The sequence below is a fragment of the Vulpes vulpes genome, chromosome 5 (assembly GCF_048418805.1).
Source record: "Vulpes vulpes isolate BD-2025 chromosome 5, VulVul3, whole genome shotgun sequence".
Taxonomy (NCBI): Eukaryota; Metazoa; Chordata; class Mammalia; order Carnivora; family Canidae; genus Vulpes; species Vulpes vulpes.
In genome coordinates, this window is record NC_132784.1 from 72570977 (window position 1) to 72585682 (window position 14706).

The 14706-nt window shown below is 52.5% G+C and overlaps 1 long non-coding RNA gene across 2 annotated transcripts in view; it reads left to right on the forward strand.

Moving 5' to 3' along the window:
* Positions 1-11461, forward strand: part of LOC112924109 (uncharacterized) — a 55186-nt gene extending 43725 nt beyond the window's left edge. The window contains exons 4-6 of one of the 2 annotated variants that reach the window (XR_012001707.1): positions 2424-2489; positions 3346-3521; positions 4144-5311. This is a non-coding gene — a long non-coding RNA (uncharacterized lncRNA). Of the gene's footprint in view, positions 1-2423; positions 2490-3345; positions 3522-4143; positions 5312-6733 lie in introns of those variants that run through there. The other variant, XR_012001708.1, reaches the window with a different exon arrangement.
* The last annotated feature ends 3245 nt before the right edge of the window (positions 11462-14706 follow it).

Consider the following 14706-nt stretch of genomic DNA (forward strand, 5'->3'; position numbering starts at 1 on the left):
TTGAACTCCAATAAAAAAAATAATTAAAAAAAAAAGATGTATGTGAGGATGCAGGGAGCCAGGTGGTGAGACATTCCGCCCGGGGCTCCTACAGAACTGGGATGAGAAGAAGCTGGAGTCCAAAGTTTCATTCTTGCATCTCTGGGATTCACCCCACCTCCCACGAAAGCCCTCGCTGTCCAGGTTAGCCCCAAACACAAAATGCCCATTTCCGTCCCTGCCCCGCCAGGTGCCAACCCCTCCTCCTCCCTGCTCTTCGGAGTCCCATTGTCCTGGCAGGGACACACAGACAGCTGTGGGCTGGGCAGGCTCTGTGTCCATTCGATGGGGATGCCAGCTGTGGGAGGTCCTGGGTGGGGAGGGATTTTATGCCCCCCCCTTCCCCTTGTTAGTCACTGCCCATCCTCATTGGGGAAAACCCGGGGCGGGGCATAAATACTCAAATTTCTCTTGGCATTTCCTGTCGTTGTGTCCCTCCTCTCTCGGAGCTGTGGCTATCCCATCAGCCCAAGGCCATCAGTGAAGTTGTGGATGCCCACGGCCTCGTAAACTGTTGCATGTATAGGACCTGTGCTACAGGCCTGCAGAATGATCTGGAATCCCTGCCTTGTCCTGGACAGATCTAGAAAGTGGTCAGAGGAGAGCCCTTTCTGGCCTCTCCCCTTCTGCTCCGGGAGTCTGACCGGCCTCCTGTGGTTGCCTGGGTTGATTGCAGCCCCCTGAGCCTACCTCTGGAGATGGACCATCTACAGAAGCCCTCCCTGTCTCTCCAGGAGAGGATGAGAGTGGGCTTTGGGGTCAGGCTGCCTGGTTTTGATTCCTAGTTCTGCCACTGATGAGCTGTGTGCCCCTGGAAAAGTTACTGAACTTCTCTGTGCTTATTTCCTTATCTGTAAAAAGGGGTAATGATAGTACATAGCAGGTGGTTGTATGTATTAAATGAATGGGGCTGGGTAGGGACGCCTGGGTGGCTCAGTGGCTGAGCGTCTGCCTTCAGCTCAGGGCCTGATCCCAGGTCCTGGGATCGAGTCCCATATCGGGCTCCCTGTGAGGAGCCTGCTTCTCCCTCTGCCTGTGTCTCTGCCTCTCTCTCTCTGTGTCTCTCATGAATAAATAAATGAAATCTTTTTAAAAAGCTGAATGGGGGCGGTGGTTATGGATGATGCTTCAAACAGGGCCCTGCTCACGGTGAGTTAGCAGTGACAGTGTTGGCTATCACTCTCATCCGAGGCAGGCTCGTGCAAGAAGCATGGGCTTTACCCAGATTCCCCCACTAAGTTGCCCTATGACCACAGGTGTCTCTTTTAATCTTACTGAGCCTGATCTGGGTTGCCCACCCCAAAGGGTCATTGCAGGACCCGCTTCATGGGCACTTGACCTGTGTGTCTTACAGGCCCGGTGCTCAGAAGGGCCTTCCACTTGATTCTGCTCTGCTCTTGCCATCTTGAAATGCCTGATAACTTTTAAGCCTTTAACATCGAGTCCTGTTTCTCTGTCTCATCTTGTGCCTCACCCTGGCAGGGCTGGGCTGCGAGGCCCATGACTGTGAGGTCCCTTAGGGGCCACTCAAGCACAGAATTCAGGGGGCTCCAGCTGGCTGTCCCTTCCCAGCAGTGGCTGAGTCCTCCCAGGGTTCACCAGGCTCTAGGCCTCCAAGGGCACGAGGGGGACTGTCCCCCACCGGGTGACACAGGAGCAGTTTTCAGTGGAAACTTTTTATCTTGGGATTCTGACCTCGGAATGGGTTGATTTAGGCTATTTGCTGCCGTGGAACTGATCATATATTTTCTGTATATTAGGTGATTTCAAGAAAAAAAATCAATTTTAATAGCAGCAATCAAAACTGTAGAAACCTACAACTGGTATCATAGTGCTGCTTTACATCTGGGTTTATAGGACAGGAAGGCAAAGAGCCAGAGGTGCCCCAGCTCCCTGCTGCCTCCCCAGACCTGGGAGTGGGAGTATGGGGGAGTCAGGGCGGAGGGAAAGGGGGAGGGGATCACATCCGAGTGGACTGGAGCCTCCCTGACAACAGCTCTTCTGATCGAGCATTTCGTGTTACGGCTGGTTAATCTTTGAGCCAGAATATATTCTCTATTCAATGACAATTATCAATTGTTTAATAGTTAATTCACTCTCGTGATTGAAAATCCAAAGGCACAAAAGGATGGAGAGAGAAAAGTCTCTCTCCTGTCCTCCTTCCTGGAGGTAACCGGTGCTCTGTCTCTTGTGTGCTTCCCAGAAATAGTTTATTTATATTCAAGAAAAAAAAATTATACTATACGGTTATACTTCTATATATTTTGTCCATTGTAATACAAATGGTCGCATACAATGTCCTCTGTCTGCACCTTGCTTTTTCACAATGTATCTTGGAGACAGTTCTTTGTTCATCCATATTGAGTTTCTTTGTTCTTTTATAGGGCTGCACAGTGGTCTGTTTAAAGAGAGAGCCCGAATTTATTTAACCAGTCCCCCATTGATGGATGGTAGGTTGTTTCCATTCTTTAGAAGTCTGAGTCTTTAACAAATTCTGTTCTCCTTCAACCCACTATCGACAGGACTTGTTTAAAGGGGCAAATGGTGCCATTCCCTTCCGAGGCACTCAGCCTTCCTTACACAACATCTGTTACTGCGCCAGCAGCACGCACTTCCAGATGCGCTCCTTGAAGACATGGGTCCTCTTTCCTTCCTTATTCTTCTCGCCTACCCTTCTTCCCCTTTCTCCATCTCCCTCAACTCCCACCTCTCAGACATCCCTGCCTACCTCTCTCCCTCTCCACAGCCACCTCTCGAGACCAAGGCTCCACCACATTGGGCTTGGACCATTGCAATACCCTCACCTCCTGCTGATGGAAACCACATCAGGTCACTCTTCCACCTAAAGCCCTTCCACGGGCCGATGCCCCGGAGATAGAACACCAAATCCTCACTACCCCATCTCTTGCCATCGTCCCCCACTTGTTACCCTAAAGCCACACACTATGATTTTTCATGTCTCTGAGCCTGGCACGTACTGTGCCTTCTGCCTGCAACACCATTCCCACCTTGGTACTTTCCTTCCCTTCCTAATGCCCATTCGCTTGAAGTCTTGGCTTAGAGGGTACTCTTCCCGAGAGCCCTGCCCTGACATCCCACCTAAAGGCAGCAGTCCACCCAAGGTGTCCAGCACTGCCTTATTCGCTCCCTTACTTCATCTACCACTGTGCGTAGTTATTTATTTGCCGTGTGTGTGTGTGTGTGTGTGTGTGTGTGTGTGTGTGTGTTTGGTGAATGTTTTATCCACTGTAATAGAAGCCATCTGCAGGCAAACATGTGGGTCTTATTCACATCTCTTGTCCTTAGTGTGGGACCTCATCGGTGTTTGTCAAACAAATGAACATTTTTGAGCACCTGTTCATCACCAGCCTCACACTCGGCATGGAACATCCCAAGTCTCCTAGGACCCACTGAAGCACCCAAATAGAAACCAAGCAGTGGGCACCTTCCTGGTAACACTACCACAGAGGAAGTCTGGAAAGGTGAGGACCCTTCCATGAGCGAGGAAGAAGGGAAGGGACCTTCAGGCAGAGGGGACAGCCTGAGCAAAGGTACAGAGACATTAATGCTCGCAGCCTGTTGGGGGAGAGCGTGTAATCCCAGTTTGGCTGGAACACAGGTATGCGGTGACAGGGGACCAAGGGGAGCTGGGAACTCTCACTGAGGTCCTGCCACGGTAGGTCAGGGAGTTTGAATATTTTTGTTGTTTCCTATTTCTCTGTATCCCTAGCTCTTCTCTTGTGCTGGACATATGGGGCAAGTTCAATGAGAAATACCAGATGTGAACTGGTAACACCAGATGTTACTTCTGTTTTACAAAAGGAGAAACCGATGGCCCCACATTCCAAAATAACTTGCCTTGCACCTTCTTACTCTCCTCCATCGGATTGACTGGAAGTTCCATCTTAGTTAGGGGCAGCTAAGCTGCTGTAACAAAGAGACTTTCATCCTCTCCTCCCCTGCTGCCCTGCCCAAATCCAGTACCATGAAGAACACAGACATTGCCTTCTCTCTTTTGTACTAGCTTTGGGTAAGTAGGTCCCATAACTCAGTGTCGTCTGGTGACTCGGGTTCTTTCCATCTCATTTCTCCACTATTCCCTAGGCTTCTGGAAACGTCTACAGGGTGAAGCTGGTCTCAGCCATGTCCTGGTTGCAAACTGAAGGGAAATGAAAGAGACCAGGGAGGAAGTGTGCCCATTATCTCAGAGGCTCTGTCTCAGATGGAGCACACACCACTTTTGCTGACAAAAGGAGGTAGAAGACAAGAACTTGGCCTAACTGCAAAGAAGACCAGGAAGTGTCATCTAGCTGGGCAGCCAGGTGCCCACCTATAAATCCTATGACTCGGGAGGTAGACAAGAGTGGATCTGTTGTAGCAGACCCCAGGTCACTGGGAGCAGGGCTGGAGGCTCAGCTGGCAGGTGGCTCCAGGTCCTTGGTGCTTTCAACAACCAGCGAGTGTAGCCATGAACTCTGCCCTTGCCTTCTATTGCCAGGGAGAAGGTCTCGGGGTTCCCCTGGCTGTGCCTGCCCATTTCTCTGCACGATGTACTTATCTCAGTGGTCGGATCTGTCCTCTGCTCCTCTACTACCTTTAGTTCCTGGCTGGCTTGACTGAGCCAAACCTGGACCTTGGCCTTGCTACTTAGTAAAGAGACGTGGTCAGCAAGTTAAGCATCAGTGTCTACCATCCAATGGCTCCTAGGGCTTATGTGACAGGAGACACTTTTTTAAATACTCGAGAAACAAATTTTGAAATACAGAAACAAGCCACTAATTACAAATCATTATTATCTGGTGATTAACAGGGGCCCCAGCTATGGACTGGAATGTCTGTGTTCCCCACCAAATATTGAATCTTAAGGCCAATGGTGATCGTCTTAGGAAGTGGGGCCTTTGTGAAGTGATTAGGTCATTAGGGGGAGCCCTTGTGAATGAGACTAGTGCCCTTAATATAAAAGGAGAGAGCCCTTGCCCCTTCCCTAATGTGTGTTTGAAGCCAGAAGGTACTCTCTGTGAACCCCAGGCAGGCCCTCACCAGACACGGAATCTGCTGGCGCCTTGAGCTCGGACCTCCCAGCCTCCAGAACTGCGAGAAATAAATTTCTGTTATTTATAAGCAACTCCGTCTATGGTATACTGTTACCGCAACCTAAACGGACTAGGACAGTCCCCAAAGACTCTTCCTGCTAATGTTATAGTAGCCATGTAGGGGTCACAATATGTACTCAAAAGTAATAAAACTGCTTTTAAAAGTTCTGTGATATAAATCCAAATTGGACTTTTATTACAAATAGTATAAAGCCTCATTAATATTAAAATTAATAATAGCTAATATTTATTGAGCACTTGCTGTGTCAAGCACCATATAACCCCTTCTCCATACAGCACAATCTCTCACTTATTCCTTACCGCTCCCGAACGGAACGGTATTATTAGCCGCATTTTCAGACCGGGAAGCTGGGGCTTAGAGAAGTCAGGTGACTTGACCAACGGACGGAGAGGTAGCATAGAGCAAAGCCAGGGTTTGATTCCAGCTCCCCTCCAGAATCTTAGTTTGTAAGAAGCTGCTAGCCTACGTATCGTGGAAATAACTTTCCCTAAATACCTGCAAGGTGCTACATAGCTTCTTGATCCTCATGGCCTCCCCGGTGGGTCTCTATCCCCATTTCGGTTGAAGAGCTGGAGACATGGGGGATCAAATACAGGGGAGTCCGTCTTGTTGGCCTGCCTCTCCTGCAGAGAGCAGAGGCCATCTGTGCCCTTGAGGGGGACAGCTCTCCTCCATAGATGGGAAGCCCCCTCAGGCCCTTGGGCTGCTCCCCATTTCTGGGAGGGAAACTCCTGTCTCCTCTCCCCGTGAGAAAAGCCGGCAGACCCTGCTGCCCCATGGAGAAGCCAGCAGATGCTTCTCCCCTCTGAATCCTCTCTCTGTGCACAAGCCCCCCTGCCTTGTCATACTCACTTCCTCTTGCGGGCCCAGGGTGAGGCCTTCTTCCTCATCCTCTCCCCTCTTACACCCCCTCTTGTTCTTCCACTGTATCCTCTTTAGGCAGGCCCCTGATCTTCCTCACCTATGAGCAAACCAGGTAATGGGACCTTCTGGCCTGAAACCTTTCATGGTTCCTTTATCTGCGAAGTAAAGCTGCTGCCTGGCACCTGAGGCTCTGTAGACCTGGCTGCTGCCTCACCTTCTCTGCTGCCCCAGCTTCCCCAGCCCCACAGGCGCTTCCCCAGCTGCAGATAAGAAGGGAAGCGGTGGAGGGAGGGCCTGTAAACACATAAACTTGGAAAATTCTGTATTCTCTATGCTTTCTTGGAAATTAGCCCAGTCTTCCCCAGATTTATTTGGTCATGGAAGAGATAATGTCCTGCAGATCAGCTCCTTTGAGCCTGCTCATGTAGCAGGGTGGGGCCCGCTCCCCACCCTGTACTTGCCTACCTCCACACTTCTGCTCTGCCCCTGGCCAGAACCTGCTCGGATCCCCTCTCCCTCAAAAGCCACATTCCTCATGAACCTTCCTCATTTCACCCCAATTGCAGGGCTTTCCTCACCCCGTAGGGTTAGCCTGGGCCTCTCCCAGTTCAAGGTCTGGACGTGGTTGCTTATGGTCTGTTTTTGTCTCCATCTTGAACCGTGGAATTTTTAAGGCAAGGGACTGGAGCTTAGTCTCCTTTCATATCTCATGCAGGGCCTGGCACATTATGGGTGCTCTGCAAACATTCCTTGAACAAGAACTGAGAAAGGAGATGCAACCTCTGAAGAGCAAAGACCCTGACCAGCCCCAGCTCTGGTTCCCATGGCAACCACCAGGGAGGGCCCTCCTGGCTCTGAAGGCCTGGGGTTGCCTGGCCTGCCTCTCGGAGCATGACAGGCAGGCCGAGAGGCTTCCCCAGCAGTTCAGCAGCAGGTGATGGGGACTCCATTTGCCACCATGACAAGCTCTCCGTGTCCAGTCTGGGGTGTCCTTGGAGAAGCATGTCATCTGTCATCTGCAGGCTGGCAGCAACCAAAGGATCCAGGAGAAGAATTCCTCTCTTAGCAGATTGCATTCATCCTTTCCTGAGTTTTTGTCAAGGACCAGAAGGAACGTATCGTGGGCGGCCCCAGGCATGTGCCAGAACCGGGTCCCAAGCCCCGGGCTTGCGTGACCAGACAGGCGGCGGGAATGAGAGAAGTAGGCAGGGCAGGGTTCATGGTCCCCTGGGAGAGCCCTGCCCGGCCTGGACGGGGCACCGTGCTCGGTGCCAGCAGGTGAAGCCGACAGAGAATAGGCTCCCCCCCACCCCAGGAAAGCCAGACCTTCTGATTTATATGTGAACCTGCTGATTTAAAAAAGAACAAACAAACTAGCTCAAAAACGTTTTTAACATAGGTGAAGGCCACACATCAGTCCTGGGTTAAAGTGTTGAACGTCAGGGGCACATATCTGAGTTTTGTTCTAACAAGCGTGTCAGAATTGGGTGCTAGCTGCTCATGTTGGACGAGAATGTGCGGCACGCACGTCTGCCACATGTTCTACGTGAGGGGCTCTAATAGGGCCACTGGTGGGTGCTGTTACATGACATGAATGTCTCAGAGGCCTGTGTCCGCTCATACGCTGGGGTAGGAAGCCTGCCCTGCTGACCTGCCTGGCTCCGGCCCCCCCCTCTGGCACTCTGCACCTCCCGGGCGGGGATGGCACCTGTTCCATCTCTCTGAGCCCGCTGGTACCAGGTGGCACCATGGGAACCCTCACCTGCCTCTGCAGCCAGTAGGTTTGGCTGCCTGAGTATGTCCTAGCCCAGGGAGAGAAGGTGCGCAGCTCTAGGTCAGGGACCATGGCCCCCTCTCCCTGGGTCCCTGCCCACCACAGACCCCTCCCACACCCAGCTCCCACCCCGCATCCATTCAGCCCACTGGCCACAGCCACCCTCCGGGGGAAGATGTGTGAGGCAGTCTGCTCCTCCAGCGGGCAGAGGAGGGGCAGGGACAGGCCTGCTGCTATTACAAATGACACTTCACCAGGCGGCGTGGGGTGCTGGGAAGGAGGCAGCGTGCGGGCTGCGTGGGCTCCCCCTGCCATTTGTCTCCTCCTCTCCCGGTGCCAGGCCTTGCTCCTGACCAACCTTGGAGCTGAGTGGACTGGGTGAAGTGTGCCCTCACCCTGACTACCCGGGCCCCCAGCTCCATGCTTGGAAAGAGACAGACAGACAGACAGAGAGAGCCTGGGGCCATGGGAAAATTGAGAGAGGGAGGGCCCTAGCCCTGCCACTTACTGGCTGTGTGATTGGGAGCAAATTGCTGACGTCTCTGTGCCTCCATCTCCTTCTCTGCAAAATGGGAGTGGCGGGTACAAGTTGGAGGGTGAGAAGAGCTCACATGTGTGAGCACACCTAGGTGACGGGGGGCAGGCTCAGTGAGTGTCCTCTCCTGCCCTTCCAGGCTGCCGTTCCAGGCAGCATCCTGCAGGCCAGCATTCTGGGGAGGCGAGGGAGGTGCCCCTGTGGGAGAGACCTGTGTCCTCTCTCGCTGGTCCCTCTGTCTTTCCCTCCCTCCTGCTCATGGTTCCTTGGGGCAACAGAACATTTCCATTCCCAAGAATGGACATGGGCCCCAGGAGCCCCACTCCTGACCTGTCCCTAAAAGGTGAACTCTGGATGGAGGGCGGGTCTGCAGCAGGTCTACACCACTGTCCTACACCACTCGGCCCCATCTCCCTTCCCCACCTGTAGGCTCAGACTAGCGGCATCAGCTTCATCACCTGATTGCCTTCACCCTGAGCCTACGGAGGACCCAGGACCGAGTTTCCATCTGTGACAATAAATGCTCCCAGGAATAAATACAGCGACAAGTCAGCCGTGCTCCTCCCAGCTGGGGGTGCAGGACACGTTCTGTGGCCTGAGCCTCCTGCATCATTAAGCCCGGAGTCCCACCCTCACAGCGCTGGTGGAGGATGCAAAGCCGTCCCTAGCGCCTCTAGTTCAGGGTCTGCTGTCCCCGTTCTTCACCCCATAAAGGATCCCTCTCACTTTCTGCAAAGGCAGAGGAACCAGCTGGTTGCCAGCAGCCTCTTCAGAGCCTCTTGACTTCACTGGAGCATCAGACCTCCTCCTTCCCTCAGGGGTGGTGACCTCACTGGGGGACCAGCCCTGGCTGGAGCCTGTCCGGCCCTTATGGAATCTTCTAGACCCTTCTCGCTGCCCTAGCTGCTCTGACCAGGCCCAGGAGTGACAGGGTTTCATTGATTTTTCTCACCCACACCCCACCCCCTCCCTGCCCTTCCTCTCTACAGGGAACCCACTGTGTCGCAGAGAGAGAGAGAGAGAGAGAGAGAAAGAGAGAGAGCGGGAGCAAGCGAGAGAGGGAGCACCAGATGCTAAAGCCATGTTCCCTTCTTACACACACATTCAGCCCGTTGGGGTGTTTGATCTCCAGCTTAACAAGTCTGGCCATCTTTCTTAAGAGAATAAAAGAGGTTCAGACAGAGAAAGAGGGAAGGAGACAAAGAGTGAGCAAGACAATGAGATAAAAGGAGCCAGACTCAAAGGAAGACAGAGGAAGACAAAGCAAGGCGAAGGGAGAGCAGAGAGGGAGAGACAGACAGAGGCACAGAAGGGACAGAAGGGGGAACACCTCTTGGAAGCCACGTCTGGCCTCTCCTGGGGGCTCTCACCCCACCTCAGCCCTGCCTCCTGGGAGCCCCCATCACCTCCAAGCCACCTCTCCCTGCGGAGGCGACAGCCTCCTGCTCCTCCTGACAGGGCCTCTGCTCAGGCTCAGGAACCTTTGACAGGAGATGGGATGAGCAGCCTTGGGGCGCACAGGGCTGGCTGGCAGGGGACAAATGAGCTGCCCGCGGGGAGCCGGGAACCCCTGCCTCCTGGCTCCTGGGGCTGAGCAGCCTTGCCGAGGCACCCAGGGAGCCAGCCACTGCCGCCCTCACTGAGCATTAACTCTGCATTTACTTCCTGCTCTGCCTCCCGCTCCCCCCTTCCCTCTCCCCTCCTTTGTCTCTGGGTCTTCGATTTCCTATTTGAGAACAGTTCCAGCCTCTGCCACCGCCGCAATCCCGGCCTCTGTCACCAGTGAAGGCTGTTTTGAGCCTGTGAGTCAGAGACCAGCGCTGGTTTTTATTAAAGGCAGGAGGAAAATAATCTGATTTTATAAAAGCAAAGCGCCTCCTTCTAAGCCAAGGCTTCTGTGGGATGTCGAACAGCCAGTGATATTTTAAAACATGCGTGTGTGCATAATAGCCCCCGACCCCTTTCCAGCCTCTGGTGGGAGCATCCAACCTGCGTGGGTTCTATTTGTTATTATTTTTTTTCCCTGGCTAAATGTTTTTAGGTCACTTCCATCCTCCCCCACTGACAGCTCCCATGCAGGAAACGCCAGGAATTCCATTCCAGCCCCTGAGCCTCCACGATTAATGGGATCACTGGAAATGAACCAGGAAGGATGGATGCTGGGGGGCCTGGGGTCTTATCTCCCTGGTCTCCAGGCTGAGAAGCTTCTAGCCAGATGAGACGCTGAGCCCATCCAGGCCCGGGGCCCTTCTGCCACAGACGCTGATCTGGGCTCCCCAGGAGCCCACCTGGGGCTGCAGCCCTGGGCCTCTTTCTTCCCTGCCCGCCACCCTCTGGAGCTGTCTCTTTCTATAATTCTCTTCTCGTCGAGTCTATTAGCGTTCTCCGGCAGGCTCTGCCAAGTTCAGCTGCATCTCCTTGTCTAGTTTATATTAGAAGAGAAAGCTCTGGCGTGTTTTTCCCCTCACCTGAGGAAAGAGATGCTTCTCTTTTTCAAGATACTCATAGCCTTTGATGAAGCCCAAGAAAGACTTAAATTATAATGAAATTCAGTCTTTTAGAGATGAGATTGCCCAAGAGCACTTCTAGCTGCCTTGTGAAAACGGCTTGGCTTTCCAGCCCTGGAGCACAGGGGCCCGCCCTGGAGGCCTTCCTCTGGCCTGTGTGCAGCCTGACTCCCTCCCCCACTGAGAGGGGTTCCCGCTTCCCTGCAGGGGTTACTTCAGTGGCCAGTTAGGGGAGCAGCTTCCAGGCTGGTCTCCCTCCCTCCCCTGCTTCTCTGCCCACATCCCTTTCTGCCTGCAAGGCCTTTGGGGGGGATCCAAACTCCCAGTCCGGTGCCCCCTCTCTTCCTTCCTGAACCTTCCAGGTGGGATGGACTGTCCATCTACCTGACCTCCACGCCACCATGACAGTAGCCCAGTAAAAAACCCACTTCAGGGCAGCCCTGGTGGCTCAGCAGTTTAGTGCCACCTTCAGCCCAGGGTGTGATCCTGGAGACCTGGGATCGAGTCCCATGTTGGGCTCCCTGCATGGAGCCTGCTTCTCCCTCTGCCCGTGTCTCTGCCTCTCTCTCTCTTTCCTCTCTGTGTCTTTCATGAATAAATAAATAAAATCTTAAACAAACAAACAAACGCACTGCACCTTCTCTGCCTGGGACTATCATTATTTGTGTACTTGATAGAAGAGAAATAAAGCAGCCCTGTGAATAAAGCCCCAGCAGGTGCCAGGGACAGATGGTAAGCTACCTTGGAGTCACGAGTCCCTAGGTTCAAACCCTTGTTTGGACACTTGCCAGCTGGGGGCCCAAAGGCAAGTTCACTCTTTGAACACGCTTCCCCATCTGTAAAATGGGACTAATGATACCTACCTCCGAGGACCGGCCTGGAGGTGACAGATGGGTAAAGTGCTGGGCACATAGTAACTGCTCACAAGTGATGTCCACTCTGCTGTGCTTTTTATTCCTCATGAGGCAGGTAGCATCAGTCTGGTTTTACGGATGATGAAATGGTTTTCAACCTAGGCTGTGTTTCAAAAGCTGCAGGGAACTTTTAAAATTATAGGTGCTGGGCCCTACCCCTGGACCGTTCCTGGGGTTTAGCCCAGGCATGTGTTTGGTCAAAGACCCCTTTCCAGACAGGATGGGAGCTACTGCACAAGGTATGAGAGAAGAGAGGCCGTGGAGCGACCTGGTTGTCTTGGAAGAAGAGCCTAGGAAAGGGGCTCCTTTGGGGTGGAGAGAGCTGTGGTGGGGTGGGGTGAGGAGGTGGCCGAGGCCTGGAGACTGGGCCTCAGAGTGAGCCTAGGGGTGGGGGGGTCGGGCAGGGTTGGGCACCACCTCGCCTTCGTTCCTGGGCACACCCAGCCCAGGGACTACCTGTTGGATCTGAGTGGGTGGGGAGGTTTCAAGAGAAGCCAAGCTGTCTGCAAGTCCAGAAACAGGCTGGCCACCACAGACCAGCCTTCTAGTCCTGGGGGTGGGTAGGGGGAGCTCAAGAGAAGCAGGAGCTAATTGAGGTTGTCAGTAACAAAGGTTTGCTCTCCACAGCCGAGAACAAAGGGAAAAGCACCCCAAGTTAATTAACTTCTTGCAATACCACTGATGCCACAGGTCTTAGCTGCTCAGGAGCTTCCAAGAGAAGATTATGGTGGCCAAAAGAAAAACACTCTCAGACAGCCAGGACAACCTCTTCTGTTCGCTGGTCACATGCTCGTTCATTCATTCTGTCACGGACAAATATGTATGAAGGACCAGGCTTCATTCATGCTAAAAGATAGGCGCATAGCATAGGGGTGACCAAAATAGAAGCCCCCCCCCCCCCATGCTCTCGGAGATCTCCAAATCATCCATTCATTCTCCTTTACCATGAAACACCTCTACAAGTTGTCACTGTTAGTGTCTCCCGCTTCCCTCCACCCACTTCCTTCAATTCTATGCCATCCCAATGCTCCATTGCAACTATCCTCACTGGGACGCCTGAGTGGCTCAGGGGTCAAGCGTCTGCCTTTAGCTCAGGTCATGTCTCTGGAGTCCTGGGATCAAATTTTGTATCCAGCTTCCCGCAGGGAGCTTGCTTCTCCCTCTGCCTATGTCTCTGTCCCTCTCTCTGTGTCTTTAATGAATAAACAAAATCTTTAAAAAAAAAAAAAAAGAAGGAAAGAAACTGCCCTCACCAAAGACACCAAAGACCTCCAAGACACTGAAGGTCACTCTGTGGGTCAGTCTGCACTCATCTGACCTGACCCAGCTGCAGCATTACACATAATTGGTCACCACCTATTTATTTGTTTTTTTTTAAAGATTTTTTAAAAATTTATTTATTCATGAGGGACAGAGAGAGAGAGGCAGAGACACGGGCAGAGGGAGAAGCAGGCTCCATGCAGGGAGCCCGATGTGGGACTTGATCCCGGGTCTCCAGGATCAGGCCCTGGGCTGAAGGCGGCACTAAACCGCTGAGCCACCCGGGCTGCTCCTGTTTATTTGTTTTAACTAGGCTCCACACCCAGCGTGGAGGCCAACATGGGGCTTGAACTCATGACCAAAATCAAGACCTGAGCTGAGATCAAGAGTTGGACCCTTCCCTGATGGAGCCACCGAGGTGCCCCTCTGCTTCCTTTTAATCAATCACTATTGAGTCTCCAAGGTGTCATGTTTCTTCTGGTTTTCTTCTCACCTCACTGGTCAAGCCTGTCAGCCTCCTTTGTCAGCCTCCTTTCCTTCTTCAATCTCGTAATGTTGGGGTGTCCTTTGTTAAAGTCATTCTTTGAATGTCTTCTCCAAATTTTCTCTCTTTGTGACCTCATCCATTCTTTTGATTATAAGAGTGTCTCTATGCTGACCATTCCCACCTTGGTTTCTCCAACTCAGACCTTGCCCTACGCCCCAGAATTGAACATCCAACTGCCCAACCAGTATTTCTTCTTAATTGACATCTCACACTCAACATGTCCAAAATGTAATTCCTAAGCTTTCCCATAATTCTGCTCCACATGCTGCCTTTGCCAACGTGGTTATAGCCAAGTCCATCCTTCCGTTGCTCCAACCAAAACATCTAGCTGTTATCCAGGACTTCTCCCTCTTACTCACATTCGATATCTGTCAGAAATCTTGCTGACCTTGCTTTCCAAATGCACCCAGAATCCCACCCACGCTCCGCCTCTGTGGTTGCCATCCCAGTCCAAGCCAGCATCTCCTGTCTGGATCTTGCAGTTACTTCCTCGCTGGTCTGCACGTGGCAGCTGATGATCCTCTCTTATATCAACCTCTGCTCGAAACCCTCCAGTGACTCCCAGCTTGATCAGAGTAACTATGCTCTGCAAGAGCTTCACTCATTCAGGACCCACCACTCCTGGGACTCCCTTCCTCCTTCTCTTCTCCATGCTTGATTCTTTCCAGGCACGCTTCCTCTTGGGGCTCCTTTAACTTGCTATCCTCCCTTCCTGGGATGCTTTTTGCGCAGATACCTCCATGGCTTTTTCTGTCACCGCCTTCACATCTTTGCTCAAATGTTACCTTCATGGTGACACCTTCCCTAAGCATCCCACTTAGAACTGCCGTGCCCACCTCCACATGTTCCATCTTCCTTTCCTCCCGTTTTCTGCCTCTGGCATAGCTCTTGCTACCACCCAATGTGCTATATATGTATCTGTTCTGCATTTTCCTTCACTAGAATGTGGGTCAGAGTAGGGGGTTGGATTGTGTCCCCCCAAAAAAGATATGCCCGAGTCCTGAACTACTGTAGCTGTGATTTGCCCTTACCTGGAATTAATTAGTCTTTCGGGTGGACCCTAAATCCAGTGGCTGGTGCCCTATTAAAGGAAAGAGAGAGAGATCTGAGACACAGAGACTCAGAGAAGAAGGCCACAGGAAGGTGCTGAC